Here is a 6,000-nt window from a genome sequence, read left to right as displayed (position 1 = left end):
GGCAGGATCCTGGAGGCAGGAGCTGATGCAGAGGCCATGGAGGGGTGCTGCTTACTGGCTTGCTTCCTGTGGCTTGCTCAGTCTGCTTTCTTATAGAACCCAGGACCACCAGCCCAGGATGGCCCCACCCCCAATGGAGCAGGCCCTCTCTCCTCACTCATTAATTAAGAAAATGCCCTACAGGTGTGCCTACATGCACATGGCCCCCAGCACAGTGCCTGAGAAAACAGCGGTTTTCTCAGCTGAGGTTCCCTCCTCTCTGATGACTATAGCTTGTGTCAAGCTGACATAAACACATTAGCCAGGATATGTTTATTTGCTTAATCCATTCGTTTTTAAGTTAAAATTTTTGGTTAGCATACAAAGTACTAGGTCTCACTGCAATGTCTCACATACATGTGAACTCTGTGTGTTTCTTTCCTCTTCCCCACGGGGCTCCCCTCTCCAACCCCTCCCCTTTTGCTCCCCCTTTCCCCTAGACAGCCCCTTCCATTTTCCCTCTCACAATGTTCCGTCCCCCTCTGTTTTCCCCTTAAGATCTCTTTCTTTTCCGCATACTTTTATTCCTAGCTTCATAGTTCACCACACATGTCCACACACATATCATTCACCACACATGTCCACGCACATATCATTTTACATCCAGTTTCTGCAAAAGAGAAAACACGGTCCTTTGTCTTCTCTGTGTCAGACTCCTTCCTTTAACGTAATGATTCCCAGCCCGGCCCATTTTCCTGCTAATGCTGTGATTTCATTTTTCTTTATCACTGCAAACACTCTGATGTGTGTTCCTGTGTCATATTTCTCCTGTCCATTCATCCATCTGTCCGTGGGCCTGAGGCCTGCTTTCATGTCCTGGTTCCTGTGAAGAGTGGAGCAATCAGCACAGCTGTTCAGGCATCTCTGCGGTGTGGTGACTGGGAGTGCTGTGGGTGCGCAGCCAGGAGCACTTGATCTGGGTCATGGGGTAGCTCTGTTTGCAGCCTTTTTAAATATATACATTTTCTGTATCCATTCTTCCATTGAGGGACATCTGGGTTCTTTCCAGCTTCTGGCTGTTATAAATAAGGCTGCTATGAACATAGTGGAGCATGTGTCTTTATGGCATGCCGGGGAATCCTCTGGGTATTTGCCCAGGAGAGGTATAGCAGGGTCCTCCGGAAGTGTCATGTCCAGTTTTCTGAGGAACCGCCAGACTGATTTCCAAAGTGGTTGTACCATCTTACAGCCCCACCAGCAGTGGAGGAGTGTTCCTCTTTCTCCACATCCTCGCTAACACCTGCTGTCTCCTGAGTTTTTAACCTTAGCCATTCTGACTTGTGTGAGGTGAAATCTCAGGGTTGTTTTGATCTGCATTTCCCTAATGACTAATGATGTTGAGCATTTCTTAAGGTGCTTCTCGGCCATCCAAATTTCTTCAGGTGAAAATTCTTTGTTTAGATCTGTACCCCATTTTTTAATAGGGTTATTTGGTTCCCTGGGGTCTAACTTCTTGAGTTCTTTGTATATATTGGATATTAGCCCTCTATCAGATGGAGCCTTTAAAGAGCTTCTGTAGTGATTTCCACAGCGGTTGCACAAGCTTGTATCTGTCACAGTGAATAAGGACTCCTTTCTTCCCGAATCCTTCCTTCCCTGTCAGTGTTTGCTGTCCTTGTTCTTGAAGACAGCCTTTCTGACTGCAGCAAGGACTCTCAAAGTCATTTGATTTGTGTGTGTGTGTGTGTGTGTGTATGTGTATATGTGTGTATATGTATGTATATGTATGTGTGTATGTGTGTGTGTGTGTGTGTGTGAGGGGGGGATGAAAAAGGTGCATTTGGACCGTGACATGTATGTGTAAGTTAAAGGATAAACTCTTGTGTGGGTCCTCCTGCGTGACAGGGTCTCAGTCACCACCGTGTGTTCCAGACCAGCTGACCCATGAGCTTCTGAGGATCCCCCTGTCTCCACCTGCTGTCTTTTAGTAGGAGCACTGGGATTACAGATGTGCCCTTCACACCTGGCTTTTATGTGGGTTCTGGGGATTTGAACTCTAGTCTTTATGCTTTGGCTGCAAGTTCTTTATCCACAGAGCTGCCTCCCTGTTTTTAATACAGTTTCAACATGAACTTTTCCAATGGCGAAGAACATTGAGCATTTAAAAAACTGTTTATTCAGCTATTTTTTCTTGAGAAGAAAATAAGTCTGAGTTGGGAAATTCACTTTCTCAAAATTTGAAAGCCCAGGGTCAAAAATCCTTTAGGTACACTGGGTTGGAAAAGTCATAGATTCTGTCACCCCCTTATGCCAATGCAGATTAAGAATCTCCAGCTCGCCATGAGCATGCAGCTAATAAGAAGGTGCTGTCGGCCGTAGAGTGCTTTGTAACGCGTTTAGCATCTACCTTAGAGCCTGAGGAGGATTGTTCACTATGATGGTTCTAAAAATAAGACACCCAGATCGATTCCCAGGTTTAGCTTCTGGCCTCAGCAACTGTTTGTGAGAATGTTTGTCACTGGATACGATGATAGGTGGCCTTTGTGGGTGTCACCTTAATCCCAGGGACTCAGATCTGGCAAGGTCACAGGACTATGCTTTAAAGCATGAATACAGTCATCAACTGTAAAGAGGACATACAGGGGGACTCTATGTGTGTGTGAAATGTGTGTGTATGCACACACAATGAGAATATAATATGTACACATTGAGCTTGTCAATGGGCAAGTGCATGAATATATATATGTATATGATGTATATGATGCATATGATGTATATGATATGATGTATACGATACGATAATATGTATATGTATGTGTATGTGTATATGTATATGATGTATGTACACACAAACAACAGATGTACATTTATATACCTATGCATGAATATATGACACATATAATAAATATGAATGTTGTGCACGAATACACTGTATATGTGAATGTATATATACAGAAATGAAGGTTTATATATATATATATCATGTAATATTTACATGAATACATGAGTGTGTGGGAGGGTGTGGTATATGTATCCTTGTGTGTGGTATGTGGGTATGTGTGTTGTATGTGTGGTGCATTTCTGTGATGTATGTGTGTATATATGTATGTGGTATATGGATTTGTATGTGGACATGTATGTGCATGGTTTATGTCTGTGATGTGTATATATATATATATATGTATGTGGGGTGTATGGATTTGTGTGTGTGTTTGTGTGTGGTCTGTGTCTGTGATATATGTTTGTATATGGATTTATGCATGTGTGTATGTGGTGTATATGTTTGTGGTGTGTGTGTGTGTGTGTGTGCGCGCGCACACACATACACACACACACACACATGCACATAGTGTATGCTACTTCCTGATTTAGTGTGTTCTAGGCAAGGCGTAGGAATCTGCAAATTTGAAGGCTCCACACGTGGTTCTTATTATCACTAGTACTTTGGGGGCTGCCCAGACCTTGCTTTTTCTTCATGAAGACACACAAGCCCAGGGTGCTGGTGCTTTGGTGACTGTCACACAGCTGGGGAGAGGAGAAGCAGGCCCAGCTGCCCTGATTCCAGCTCAGTGGGGATTGTGATGGCGTCCATGTAACTGCCTGTGCACTCGCCACTGGAGGTCACACTGTCTTGCAGGCAGTCACTGGCCTGGCTGCCTTCCTCAGCCGCCTTGTCTGGCGACTGCATGTGACAGAGTCCAGCACTCTGCCAGGAGGCCAAGAGGCCCGCATGCCTGCAACACTGCCCAGTCCCCAGTCCCCTGGGCTCCTTTTAGGGAGGGCTCGACTCCTCAGTGTATGTAATCTTTAGGGACATGTGCCCCATCTCCTTCAGGCCCCAACATTGAATGTCTGTGGGAAGGGAAAGGGCAGGAGCCATGACAACCAACTCTTCCCCTTCCTAAGGTCTCCTTGGCTCGGCATGGAGGAAGGCTGAGGGAGACAAGACAAAGCCTGGGAGCCCTGAGGGCTCCCTCGACGTTCTGCGTGATCTTGCTTCTGTATCCAAGGGCAAGTGCAAGGGTCTGCCTGTTGGGCCTGCTGCCGGTGTTCCGACAATCCAGTCGGAAGACGGGCAGGCGGGTGGACATCCATGTGAGAACACACCAATCACAGTTCTGCAGTGTCATTCCCTCAAAGACCTCATCTTCCTCACTAATTAACCCGCACTGAAAAAAGTACCTGGTTTTAATTATTTTTATCCTAAATTTCTTCCATAAAAGTGCATGCAGATGTGTTTTCTCTGTTTTAAAAGGAATTGTGTAATATCCTTGATTTTGCTTTCTGATCTACAAATGACTCTAGACCATCTGATTCCCTATTACTGTGAGACCTAATTGCTGTGAGAGGGCCAACGAACCAAAAGCTTCTAGAGCCACAAAGCTGCCATCACGGTAGAACAGTCCTTCTTTTCAGCCATTCTGGGACCAATGACCCAAGGTGTGGAGCAATCTGTTGACCATGATGCACAGCCCCTCCTTCACAGTCCCCGGATAACCACTACTCATTGTTCCATCTGTTAGGTTTCCAGCCTCCTCCCCACCTTCCCCATGACCATCAGGGTGGTTCATAGCTGAAACCGGAGTAGCTTCCCTCTGCCGCTTTCCTTGAGACTGACTTGCAGCTGGCGTCAGGAGTGAATAGCTTTAAAATCTCATCAGGCCAAGGAACAGGTAAGAACCGGTTCCCCAGCTAGGGGAAAAACACAACAAATATTTTGGACTGAGCCATGTGTGCCCTATCTTGCTGGAGCTTGCAGGAGCCTTTGGAGGCTCTCCGACGGTTCTTAATTAATTGCTGGAGAGCCAAGAGGAGCAATCTTGTAAGCGCCTCTCTTGTGCTAATCTGATCCAGCCGGGCAGGGGGAGGGCACAGAGCTGGCCTGGATTGGGGATATAGATGGAACAGGCTGGGGCCTGAGGGCTTAGTGGCCCAACCCTGAAGTTTGGGACAACATTTGGAATGGCCAACCCGTTGGCCAAGCAACAGACTCTTCCTCCCAAGCAGAGAAAGGTCTTCTCTTAGTTTGGAAAGGAGGAACCCTGAATGTACCTTAGCCTTGCTTCCAGTCTGTGCCTTGGATGGATTAACCCTTTAAGTGCCATACTGTCCCAGGCAAAGCAGGCACCAATTCTACATCTCGGATTACTGATGAAGCCAAGACGTGATGGCGATGTCACAGGAGTCTGAGTCCTGATGCAAAGGGTGTTGACTAGCCTGGCATGCTGGCATCCAGAGGCAGCTCTGAGCCCAGGCTGTGGCGGAAGCAAAGGAGATGTGCGGGCTGGACATGCTTTCCTAAGGACTGTCAAACCCCGGGTCCCAGGGGTTCCATGAAGCAGGGATGCTGGCGGGTAGAGGTGTGGCTACAAGTGTCAGGGACACAGCCCAACTCCTGTGTATTAGCGGACACAGCACTTACAGCGGCTGCAGAGCCATGCATCTCCACAGCCACGGAATACACCGCAAAGCAAGCACGCACAGCTCCACCTCTCTCCTCCCCACATTTCTGTTCTTCCATCTTTCCAACCTATGGAACACAAGCTTGTGTCAACCACAGTCTTGATGTCATGCTGACGCCTTACCCTGACCCCTTTTGTTTAGTGGCTTCGAATAGTGATTAGGATAGTCATCTTATGAACGAACCCAGACCATAAGGCGGCTTGGAGAGAGTTCCATCAGTAGCGACCGTTGCAAGGATGCAGAACCCAGGGAGAGCAGAGCCACACAGACAGACATGGCTCTCTCTACATAGAGAGAGCAAGGGGGTGGGTGGGAGCCAAGTGGGGCTCAGTGCAGTCTGGGGAATGAGAAGCTTCAAAGGGTCAGCGTATGTGTGATTAGGCCAGCTGTGCCCATAGCTGGCAGCGACTGAAGCTGGGCTCTGCCCTCTCACAGGTGCTGGAGACCCGGCCCTATCTTCAAGAGTTGGCTGCTAGCTACAAAGAGTAAATTTATTGTCAGCCTTGAGCTTCCCGAGGCAGGCATTTGGCGTGGGCAGAGACACGTTAGGGATGTGGC

This window comes from Apodemus sylvaticus, chromosome 15, assembly GCF_947179515.1.
Source record: "Apodemus sylvaticus chromosome 15, mApoSyl1.1, whole genome shotgun sequence".
Taxonomy (NCBI): domain Eukaryota; kingdom Metazoa; phylum Chordata; class Mammalia; order Rodentia; family Muridae; genus Apodemus; species Apodemus sylvaticus.
The sequence above is the reverse complement of the archived record's forward strand: the minus strand, read 5'-3'. Positions refer to the sequence as shown.